A 13,068-nucleotide genomic window follows, 5' to 3' on the forward strand; every position below is an offset into this window, starting at 1 on the left:
GGTGAAATGGGTCGGAAGCCCAACTAGACTAGGACAGGTCTCGTTGATTTGGGCCCAATGGCCTAAATCCTTTACTTTCTCCTCCCTTCCCCTTTTATGTGTTTATTTGTTTATTAGTTTTGTTTAGATTTAGTTAAAATCCCTAGTAAGTGGCCTAAATTTATTTTACACAAGTCTTTTTTTTGGAAAAAAAATCAAATCACTATTTTAACAAATTAATCTTTTCGAAGTTAATCAAAAGACGATTTTCAAAAAGTCCGGATAACCGCAAGTTAGCGGACGTTTTAGGTGTCTAACACCTTCCTAAAATATTAATAGGACCCTCTTATCTAGAATCTCTAACTTAAAATGATTTTCCTATTTTGAATCATTTGAAGTAACTTTTATAAAGGTGTCTTAATTCCTTTTCAAAATTAAGTGGCGACTCTCTTTCAAAAGTCAAAATTTCCGCAAAACACCTAGTTTCCTCTAATTGACTTGAGAACTAATTAACAAACTAGTACATTCCTACTAGCTTGTCAATTAGTCACTTGAAGCCTTGTGTTCGTGTCAACGTTTGTTTGTGTGCTTTTGTCGTTTGAATACGTTGTAACTCTTGGCTCTAGTCCGATGAGAATTCTTTGAGTTTCAAACAAGAATCCATTCTGGGCAAGAGCATACTCATACCTTACGGATTCACGGGTTTCTAGCCAATTACAACTCTTGTGGAACTTGAGTGTGAGTAAACCAAGAGAGTGTGAGTGAGGAGAGGGATTTTAAACTAACTTGTTTGTTGCTTGTGTAGGTGATACCTTGATAATGAAGGGAACCACGTCTCAAACCGTGGATTCTAATGAAATGTAGAATATGAGGGTCACTCTTGAGGCTATGACCTGAGCTCTTGAAAGGTTGAGTACGGAAGTGGGAGCCATAAGGGGAGAGTGACAACTATTAGTGGGAGGTTAGAACAAGTGGAGAGTCAAAGGAACTCTCGTCCTTCTACTCCTCGACATGTTTCGTCAAGTGGACATGATAGAAATTCCTCGCCACCGTTACTCCCGAAATATGGCCACAATTGTGAAATCCTTCACTAGATCCACTAAATGCCACAAGCCAAATCACTTATAACCCTTTAAACCGAGACTCCAATAGACTAACCCATTCCCAAATGTCTCAAGTTCCGCAAGAGGTACTTGGATGTCAAATGCCTCCACAAAATCCGAACCCCCCTTCTAAGCTCCACTAAACCAAAGACCACCACCTCCACAAAATCCAACTCCTTCGAATCAAGTTCCAAATGTCCAAAATTGTCCCGTCTACCTTGAGGAATATGGTAGAGAGGATTATAAAGGGTATGGAGCCTTTGACGATGACTACATGAGGGAGGAAAAGATGAGAGGAGGTCGTGTGGATCCAAGGAGATACCAAAGGTATGGAGAAAAGGGAAACCGACACCTAGAGAGAGACGTAGGCATCAATACCATCAAATCGAGCCTACCTATCTTTAAGGGTGAAAGTGACCCCAAGGTGTAGCTTGCTTGGGAGTTGGCGTGTGATAAAGTGTTTTAAGTGAATGATATCTCGGAAGAGAAGAAGAGTTGTTATACCATAGCTCATTTTGAAGGCTATGCTAACACTTGGTGGGAATACGTCAAGTGGTTCGACAATTAGTTGGTAGAGAGACAACCACCACCATGGTTTGGTTGAGGTACCTAATGAGGCAACGGTATCTTCCCAAAAGTTATCATCATAAGTTGCTTGCCGGGTTATACAATTTGCGACAAGGGAATCAAAGTGTTATGGCATACTATGACGAGTTTCAACAACTCATGTTGAAGCTTGATCATCGGAGAGAACAAATTGTCCATGACATCATTCGGTTCAAGTGTGGGTTGAACAAAGAGATCTCCACTCATTTGATGCTTCACAAGTTTGATACCGTTGAAGGGATTTTCCAAGCGGCTCTTGAGATTGAAAGGGAGCTTAAAGAGAGGTCGTCGTTCAAGGAAAAGGGACCATCAACCTAGGGTTGGTCGAGGAGCAAAGATATGGTTCAACCATCTTTGGGTTGGCCCAAAAACAAGGACCAACCCGCCACTACAAGGCTGTCCGAGCCTAAAATAGTCCATAAATTTCCTCTCTGGCAAGAAGCTCACAAGTATCCTAATCCTAAAGGGTTCCAATGTTTCAAGTGCCAAGGTTGGAGACATAAAGCCAATGAATATCCAAACTGGTTCAATGTGATCCTAAGGGAAGGGAGATTGTATTACCTTGAAGTGGGTCTTAAAAAAGAAGAGAATGAGGTCGAGCCTCAAGATGGAGAGAAACCCAAAAATGAGCCACATAGTGATGATGATTGTGAGGATGCTTACCCGCAATAAGGGGAGTGTGTGGTTCCAAACTTTGTAGTGAGGCATGCCATGATTAGTAAGGCGATAGATGACCCTAGCCAACGGGAGAGTTTATTCCATACTAAATGTCTTATGAAGGGAAGTGTGTGTACTATGGTGATAGATAGTGGAAGTTGTGCGAATGTGGTTAGTGTTGCAATGGTGAACTTCTTGAAATTGCTGACTACACCTCACACTAGTCCTTACAAGTTGCAATGGTTGAATGAATGCGGCGAGTTAAGGTAGCCAACTACCATGACGAGGTGCTTTGTGATGTGATACCAATGCAAACTTGTCACTTGTTGTTAGGAAGGCCTTGGCAATACGATAGGTTGACCAAATATGATGGAAGGTCCAATCGGTATACACTTGAGAAGGATGGCCAAAAGGTTGCTCTTCATCGATTATTACCTTCCCAAGTGAATGAATTATACCAAAAGATGCAGGAATCGAGAGAAAAGGGAAAGAAGGCTGAGAGTGAGGGAAAAAGAGGGGAACCCGAGAGTGAGGGAGTAGGGGAAACCGAGGGGCTTCTAATTTCTAAGGGGCAAGGAAGTGTGGTGATGATGGCTAGGAGGAAATAATTATTTGTGGATCATGACGAGGACACTCCGATGCTCCTATTGGCTCATTGTTTTAACACTAACGCCACTAACATTTCCATTTCTCCTCCTATTTCTCATGTTTTGCAGGATTACGAGGATGTCTTCCCAAAGAAATTACTGCAAGGATTGCCCCCACTTTGGGGAATTGAGCACCAAATAGATTTTGTGCCGGGTTCACAATTGCCCAACAAATCGGCTTATAGGAGCAACCCGATGGATACCAAGGAATTGCAACGCCAAGTTGAGGAACTCCTCAACAAAGGATATATCAAGGAGAGTATGAGCCCTTGTGCGGTTCCGGTGCTACTAGTTCTCAAGAAAGATGGGACTTGGCGTATGTGCGTTGATTGCCGAGCCATCAACAAGATAACGGTAAATATCATCACCCTATTCCTAGGTTAGATGATATGCTTGATGAATTGAGCGGTTCGTGTTTTTTTTCTAAAATTGATTTGAGGAGTGGATATCACCAAATTTGTATGCAACCGGGTGATGAATGAAAAACCACCTTCAAGACTAAATTCGGTCTCTATGAGTGGATGGTTATGCCATTCAGCCTAACAAATGCTCCAAGTACTTTCATGAGGTTAATGAATCATGTGATGAATCCATTTATCAGAAAGTTTGTTGTTGTTTATTTTGATGATGTATTGGTGTATAGTAAGTCCTTAGATGAGCATGTAAAGCATTTACAATGTGTGTTTGATGTCCTCCGAAAGGAGAAGTTATATGCTAATCTAGAAAAGTGTTCTTTTGGTGTCCATGAGGTTGAATTTCTTGGGTTTGTGGTGAGATCAAGAGGGGTCGAAGTGAATGAATCTAAGATTGACGCCATTAAAAATTGGCTAACTCCCAAAACCGTAGGTGAAGTGAGAAGATTCCATGGGTTGGCTAGTTTTTATAGACGTTTTTTCAAAGGATTTAGCACCATTACCGCTCCCTTGACCGAAGTGATTAAAAAGGATCGACCTTTCAAGTCGGGAGATGAACAAGCTAAAGCCTTCGAGGACTTGAAAGCTATGCTTATCTCTTCCCCTTTGCTACAATTGCCAAATTTTGACAAGACTTTTGAGGTCGAATGTGATGCAAGCAAAGTCAGCATAGGCGCGATTTTAATGCAAGAATTGAATCCTATTGCCTACTTTAGCGAAAAGCTCAAAGGAGCAACTCTAAACTACTCTACGTACAATTTAGAGTTGTATGCCTTGATTAGAGCCTTGGCCACTTGGCAACATTATTTGTGGCCTAAAGAATTCGTGATCCGAACTGATCATGAATCCTTGAATCATCTACGGGCACAAGGCAAGCTTAACCGGCGGCATGCCAAATGGATTGAATTTCTTGAAACTTTCCCTTATGTTATTCAATACAAGAAGGGTAAAGACAATGTGGTTGCCGATGCTTTGTCCCGAAAACATGTGCTTGTGTCTACTTTGCCGTCTAAGTTGATGGGGTTTGAAAGCCTCAATTCTTTATACCCCGAGGACCCTCACTTCGCTCCTATCTATAGGGAAAGTGAAGAGTTGGAAAGAGATAGGTGTGTTACGGATAGGGGTTCCCATCCCTATACCAAATTTGATGGATAGTTATTTAAAGGTAGATGATTGTGTGTTCCCTTAAGTTCGTGGAGAGAATTATTTGTGAGGGAAGCACACAATGGCGGTCTAATGGGCCATTTTGGGGCCGAGAAGACCCTCGGAATTTTTGAAGAACAATTTTATTGGCCTAGAATGCACAAGGATGTGGCCCGGATTTGCGGCCAATGTGTTGAGTGCAAAGGAGCCAAGCCACGGCTCCAACCCCACGGTTTGTACATCCCATTGTCCACCCCTTTGCGTCCTTGGATTGACATATCAATGGACTTCGTGTTGGGATTGCCGAGGACTAGAAGGGGGCGGGATAGTATTTTTGTCGTGGTGGATCGGTTTTACAAGATGGCTCACTTTATTCCTTGTTCTAAATGTGATGATGCGCCTAGCGTAGCCTCTTTGTTTGTTGATAATGTTGTAAAACTTCATAGTGTTCCGAGGACCATAGTGAGTGATAGGGATTCTAAATTCCTAAGCCACTTTTGGAAGTCCATGTGGGGTAGACTCGGTACTAAGTTGTTGTTTTTGACTTCATGCCACCCACAAACCGATGGCCAAATGGAAGTAGTAAATAGGACCTTAGGGTCTATGCTACGGTCCATGGTTAAAGGAAAAATGACTTCTTGGGAGGAGCACTTACCGTTGATTGAGTTTGCTTATAATCGTGTTATACACTCGAGCACGGGGATGACACCCTTTGAGTATGTATACGGCATCAACCTCCTCACCCTTTTGGATTTAACCCCTTTGCCAAGTGATCTTGTGATAAGCTTAGATGGAAGCAAACGGGCCGAGGCCATGAAAAAACTACATGAGAAGGTGAGGTTGCGGTTGGAGAAGAAAAAACAAGAAGTTGCGAGGCGAGCCAACAAAGGAAGAAGAAAGCTCATTCTTGAACCGTGAGATTGGGTGTGGGTGCACCTAAGGAAGGATAGATTCCCGTCTCAAAGGAATTCTAAGTTGATGCCATGGGGTGATGGCCCATTCCAAGTATTAGAAAGGATCAACGACAATGTCTACAAGATTGATCTACCCCCGGAATATCAAGTGCACAACACTTTCAACGTGTGTGATCTCTCTCGGGTGGAAACGGTGGAGGATGGCAATGATCCGAATTTGAGGACAAATTCCCTTCAAGATGGAGAGGATGATATGGGAATTCCTAGCTCGAGACCTTTTACACGAAGCCAAGCACGTGAGTTGCAACGACTCCAAGCCTTGTTCACATTCTTGGCCATGTGTGAGGCCCTTGTGAGCCTATCTAAGGGCCTATATTTAATAAAATGTAAAGAGGCCCACCAAGACACCCCAAACCCACCCACTTAAATGCCAAGGGTAATTTGGTCTTTGTCCCTCCTTTCTAAGTGACTATATAAGCCATATAATAGGGCTAGTCTTGCTTTAGTTCGTTCCTATTATTCAAGAAACAAAGACTTGTAAGTTTTTGACTTCTCTTTCTCATCATTTGGAGAGGGCAAAACCAAATTCTCACTAGTAGAGTGATACTAGTGTTGTATCTTGGCTAGAAACTAGGTTCTTGAGGTTCTTTGAGTTCCTCTTGGTTCAAGTAAGAACTTGGTATTGATATTTATTAGTCTTAGGGTCCTTTCTCTTGTTAGGGTTCTTAGATTAATGAATATTGTGTGTCAAGTTTCTATCTCTTTCTTTGTAAATCTTGTTAACATTGTGTTGTTGAATATAAAAGTCTAGTGAAGCCGTGTGGGGCTCTTTCGATTCACTAGCAATATTGTCTTTGTTGTTCTTGTTGTTAAACTCACTTTTCTAGTTCAAACAAGTGTTGCAAGCCTAGTGAAGCCATGTGTGGCCATTTTCGATTCACTAGCACTTTGTTGTTCATCTTATTATTCTTGTGTTGGTTGGAATCTCTTGATACACACTTAGCATTGTATCACAAGCTCCATGGATGAATTTTCAGGCATTAAGAAAGAAGGAGGATGCTTTCAGAGGCAAAAGGCTAAGGGGAGATACCATATGTGATCCATGAATCCCTGATCAGGACCATATCCAAGCTCCACGGCTAGCCTGCACTTTTTGGACTTTCCAAACTTAGCTAACTGAAATATATTAGCAGCTAAAAGGAAGAAAAATCAACTGAGTCTCTGTTAGCAGCGACAAGCAAGGCGGGATTGTAATTATGGTAGCTACAATTTGCCTTGATCTGTTGATACTTATAGATTGTCCCGTGACATAAAATATAAACACGACGCAGACGCCTTGATTCATGCTTTGGCAAAGGAAAGGTACAAAATTAACCCCAGTGTAGTAATTAATTTCAAATCAATTAAAGTGCTAAAACTCATGTAATTCTAGTTTAAAAAATCTCAAATTTAAAAAGATAGCATTTTGAACACCTGCGTGCTACCTGCGTCAATAAAATGACCTGCCATTACTGCAATCTGACAAGTAAATTCATCAAAGAAGAAAACTTAGTACATAAATAAAGAAGAGAAGTTTAATTAATTGACAGTTTAGTTCAAAAAGCAAGCAATTAAATGAATAGTGGACCATCTCAAAGGTGCAATGAAAATTATTTTTTAATGAACAGACGACAAATAACAAAAAGAAATCGCTCTTTATATGTTGATTAGTGGTAATACCTAAGGTGCTATGAATCACAACTTTTTTTGAGAAATTTGTGAAGAATGCAATCAAAAGCTTAAACGACATACCTTACATGCAGAACTTCCACATCTCTGACAAAATCTGGGCATATCTCCAATTCAATAACTCTTACACCTCTATGCAGGGCATGTCATATGAAAATATCACTGGCTCTCTGCAATTAGCGCTCAATTAATTTACAGTTAAATAAGAATTATATATGGCCTGTGTATATGAAGTAATGAATCAAAGGGCATTCATATCATGGTGAATTAAAAAACAAGGAGAATTTATTGTTGAAAAAAATGCATTAGATATGCTAAACCATGAAATCAACAGGAGAAGCACCTAAGAAGCAAATCTATCCTCCAATGTTGTTTGCCTCCATCAGAAGGCAAATTTAAAATCAATGAAGGTACTGCTTAAGTGCATTTGCATAATTGCCCCAACTCTTGAATGATTCCTCAGGGCAGAACAATTTATTTACCAGATTCATCCTCCTAACTATGTTGCTTGATTTTCTATTCACACGCTTCACTTTTTGCATATTTTGAATATAATAAAAGCTAATCAGCAGTACCTACATAAAAATTCGAGTACATTACAAGCGGTGACGATTCTTCACTATGTCCTCGGAGTATGAATTCATCTCCTTTGTTGATTGTTATTGGTTTCACTGGAGTTGATTGTTATTTGTTTTCACTAAAATTCAAACCATGAAGTTTTTGGTATGAAAGGACTGTAGAGGATTTGAAAGACACCTTTTAGGATTCCTTATTGTTTTTGTGCAACTGAAACATACGTAGAAAAAACTTCTCGGTCAAAATTATAAACGACTTGGCTTAATCAACTGATATCGATAATAATAATTCTATTACCGCACAAATAAGTCTCCACTATGAAAATCAATACTTCACAAAGCATAGGAATTTAAACTTAAGACTTCACTAAAAAGAAAAAATATATATTAAAAGCATAGTTAGGCCAAATTTAGAACAAATTGCCTTGATGCTGGATTTTCAAAAGAAAAAGTTAAGGTAACTTGTATTTCTCAATTCCAATGTGGAACATAACAAATCTGAAAGATAGCCAAAACAGCTCACGTACCTGACTTTTAAGAATCTTGCATTCCTCTTAATACCATTGTCTACTGTCAAATTGCCACAAAATAGGCAACGAATTTGCAAGTCAGTAAACACAAAAGTCAAAAATTCACTCTTTACTATACTTTTAGTCAGTTTATCCAAAAATGATGGAGAATGAATGAGAAGAACAAAAATTTTCTGAGCAATACCATAATAACAAAAAAGATTTGCAAATCAGTAAATAGAAGAGCCAAAAGTTCACTCTTTACTATATTTTTCAGTCAATTCATCCAAAAGCGATGGAGAATGAAGGAGAAAAACAAAAATTCCCTGAACAATACCATAAGAACAAAAAAGACCTGCCAAATCGGTAAATAGAGGAGCTACAAGTTCATTCTTTAGGATACCTTTTAGTCAATTCAACCAAAAGCAACGGAAAATGAAGCAGAAGAACAAAAATTTCCTGAACAATATCATAAGAATAAAAAAGACGCAGGATTGTGGAATTATAATTTTGTTGTACAATTTTTGAGGAGGAGGAAAAAAAAATATGAAGATCGAAGAGTTTCTGGAAACGTCACTAATTACTGCTTCTGTTGTTGTGTTTGCTTTGTAACAGTAAATGATAATTAATAGGTTTATTAAATAAGGAATATAAATGAAAAAATCAAAAGAAAAGATTTAAAATAGAGAAAAAGCTCAAAAAATCAGAAAAAAATAAATCTCAATGGTGGATTTAGAGGCATGCCACATCAGTATTGTATGTGTTTGTTTTATATATATACTAGTTTAGGTGTACGTGTTTTGCACGTGTATATAGTTAATTAACATTAATTAAATATCAAAAAAATAAATTATTTTGTGTACATTATATTATTAAGTAAAAAATTTTAAAAATCAACATTAATTTTAAGATAAAAAATGTACATGAAGAAGAACATGATAACTCACCGTACATTTTCTAATGTCTCTTTTAATTATTATAGACATGTAAAATATATTAAAATATACTTTAATATTGTAGTTTTAAATATCCTATATGAAAATTTAGAAATAGAATAGTTCAAAAAAAAAAAGAGATATTGAAACGAACTAAAAATAAAAAATAAAATAAACAGCGGAAGATACTTTTGTGTAATTTCTTTTACACCGACCACTGATTGAGCCAACAAGTACTCTTTTCTGAGAGTTTTTTTAGGTTTCATGTCTTATAGAGTTTTAAAATAGCACTTCTCCTTTTAATTGAGACTAATTAAATGAATATTTGTGTTTTGTTTGTTTATAGGACAGAAAGAGTAAGATCAAACATGAAATGAATGAAAAACAATAGTAAGCGACAACTCCCTTATTCAAATAGCCCGTTTACAAAAATGCCATATAATTTACAAATATTAAACATAAACCATACAAGCACTTAATAAGAAAATTTCATCCATATAATTAAAACTTACAATGAGCCAATACACATGAATTTGTTGTTTCATCCATTTCAATTTTTTTACATATTATATCTTTGATATTTTCTCTAGTTTCACTCAAAAAAGACATAGTTCTTGATCATAATATAAGTTACTATTGCTTTATTGTAATGACAATCTTAGAATTGAACAATAAGTCCCAAGTCACCTTTAATAGAGAGTGCTTAACCTCTAATATGAAACTTTTTTATGTGAATTCAAATTCAGTCGAGCTCCAATGCAGATACAAAACACTTCAAATTATAATGCAAATAAATTTTAAAAAAGAAAAGGTAGATATATAGATTTACATTAAAATTAAAACAAATTTCTCGAAAGGAGCGATTCTCGAAATTGGTGATGGCCTCTTTATACCTACAACCAATGAAGAAAAAAATTTAATGATAAGCCAAACAGCTAATAAATAAAAATCAAATCTCCTAAAAACCTAATCCCACCAATAGTCCTCAAAACATAGTACGCGTAATTTTTTAACCATAAAGCATAGATTGAAAGAACTTTATTTAATAAGATAATTAGTTATTATGAATTCAGAATGACCTATCAATTTTTTGTAACGAAATAGGATGATCCAAATAATTTATCCAAAATTATAAATAAGTCACTTTCATTACACCCTATTATAAAGATGGCTTTTCCCGGATGAAATGAAAATTGGATTCATCTAACAGGAGAGGGAGAGTTAAAAGCATCGCCCCCACGAGTAGTCGAACAAATAAGAGGTTGTCGACTAAGGGGTCAAAGGTTGCGCAACCAATTTCTCGTTACAAAATGCGACAATTCAAATAATCTGTCCAAAATTCTAAATAATTCAATTTCAAATCACTAATTGTATATGAAATAATATAAACAAAGCTCACAAAAAAATTTCTCAATTTGCAATTGTTTATCAAAATACATCATTTATTAATGTAAACTTTAAAATCAGTCTAAAATTTCAGAAAACATACCTATCAACAAACTCACTTCAACAACCTGAAATTTTGATAAAGCATATGAATGATATATTTATGGTGGAAAAAAAAAAGTAATAAGACAAACATTAAGATCTACTATAAAAGAAAAATTCTTAAAGAAAAAAAACCTAGAAATACAGAAGCAACATTGACCATAAAGTTCATGAATGAGATTGTGCAATAATATATTTATATATATGGAAGACTCTAAACTAAAAAGGAATTTAAAAAGTAAATATTGTCTAAACCAAAAAGGAATTTAAAAAGTAAATATTATAGAATTCCAACTCCTAAAAGAAAGCTAAAAGATGGAAAATTTTGAAAAAATAAACAAATAAACTCCTACTTATATAGGAAAATTACGTAAATCACATTGAAAAAAAATTAAAATGACTAAAATATAAGAAAAAAAGCCTATTTTTATTAGGATTCCATATATATCCTATAGATTATTTCTTTCCATATATTTCAAAAGTCCTTAATTATATTATACAATTATTTCTTTCATATATATTTCAAAAGTCCCTAATTTCTGTCCCATATATTTTAGGAGTGCTTAATTTTTATCTATATATTTTTAGGAGTCCTTAGTTTGACTAAATAATAAACTAAAAATAAAAGGTGAAAAAGGTGAAAAAATAATTTTGCCTATTGTGGAGACTTTTAATGAAGGGTAAAAAATTTAAATTACTTTTCTAATGGTCTTAACACTTTTAATATATTATAGATTATAGATATAGATTATAGATATAGATATAGATTATAAATATCGATATATAGATTTGGAAATGATCTCTTCAAAAATTTTATTATAGGAGATAAACTATTAACTAGTGGGATCCACAACGAGAATAATTATATATATATATATATATATATATATATATATATATATATATATATATATATATATATATATATATATATATCTTCTTCTTCTTTTTCGGCTGAGGCGCGGATATCTTGATCTCTTTAAAGAGATTCAAGTCCACTGTAGCAAATATTTTCAACGGTCCAACAGTAATCTTCTTGACTCATTCCTCCCAAGATACAACAGCCTTCTCAAAGAATAACTCAACAATTCTGAACAAGAGTTGAGTTACAAGTTCCACAAAAAGAACACCCTCCTTAAACTAATAAATTCTATTTTTTACTAGTAACTTTTGTGAACTCTCTTTTATCTTGTGTGTACCCAAAATATGTGCAAGACAACCTCTATTTATAGGCAAGAAATCTTTCATGCAATGAATAAGAAGAATAAATGGATAGTAAAGAGGAAAGATCAAAGGCCTTTAGGTTACAAGAGTTACATGAGTTATAAGATATAATGAGTAGGATAATGAAGGAATAAAGATATAAGTTACAAGAAACTTATGTCCACATTCTACCATCACTAACTATTGTGTTTAAAGACACCAATAAATAACAATGGAAGCTGAAAAATCAACATGCAACGTAAATTGGCATCAAATGCTACCTAATACCATGAAAAGTAACAACAAGAATAATGTTGCATAACCTCCAAAAAAAACCATGCATAATAATAATATTAACATGCTAAAACGACATTAATCCCCCACTCATTTTAATATTAATAAGAGAGTCCACTAGCTAGAGGTGTGCATCGGTCGGCTCGGTCAGTTTTATATATTATCGGTTCAGTTTATCGATTTTTGATTTTTAAATATGCTAAACCAATAACCAAACAATTAAGATATTTTTTATCGATTTTTGATTTATTGACTTTTAGTCCTTAACTATTCGATTTTCAATTTAACCAATAAGAAAATACTCATAAAATAGAAATAGTAGTAACTAATATGAAAAAAATTGAATTTTAGTTGTAACCAAAAATCCTACTTGATGTGTTTTAACTTTTAATTTACAAGAATCTTCAAGTTTGAACTAAATATTGTTAGGAAAAATTAAGAGTTTTTATAATTGAAATAATAGATTTGTCAATTTGTAGAAATTAAAGAGAAATTAAGAGAATATATATATATATATATATATATATATATATATATATATAATAAGTTGGGTTATCGGTTTTCCCAATAACCCAATAAAAAAAATCAAACTGAATCAATAACCCAATAAGTTTTTTTTATAAAACCATTAAAAAATCATTAACCTAATAAGCCAATAACAATAAATCAATAAGAAAAATTTCGGTTCGGTTTATTGATCGGATCGATTTTTGTACACCCCTACTACTAGCTGAAGAAAGAATACCTTGCATAATGAAGGTGTGCTCTGCATTGAAGCTCCAGTTAGTAAAACGATAATTTTTACTTCAGATCGAGCCGTAGTGGTCTCAGACTTGAACTATGACTGTTTGAGGGAAATAAAAATTTATTGCTT

The 13,068-nt window shown here is 35.2% G+C and overlaps 1 long non-coding RNA gene across 1 annotated transcript; it reads right to left on the minus strand.

Annotated features, from left to right (window-relative positions):
- Positions 1 to 6,809: 6,809 nt before the first annotated feature.
- On the minus strand, positions 6,810 to 8,833 carry LOC107866003. Its single transcript, XR_001672749.2, has 4 exons — positions 8,678 to 8,833; positions 8,293 to 8,335; positions 7,254 to 7,360; positions 6,810 to 6,980 (listed from the first exon to the last, which is right to left on the minus strand). It is a non-coding gene; the product is annotated as an uncharacterized LOC107866003 (long non-coding RNA).
- Between the last annotated feature and the right edge of the window lie 4,235 nt (positions 8,834 to 13,068).

Source organism: Capsicum annuum, chromosome 3 (genome assembly GCF_002878395.1).
Source record: "Capsicum annuum cultivar UCD-10X-F1 chromosome 3, UCD10Xv1.1, whole genome shotgun sequence".
Lineage (NCBI taxonomy): Eukaryota > Viridiplantae > Streptophyta > Magnoliopsida > Solanales > Solanaceae > Capsicum > Capsicum annuum.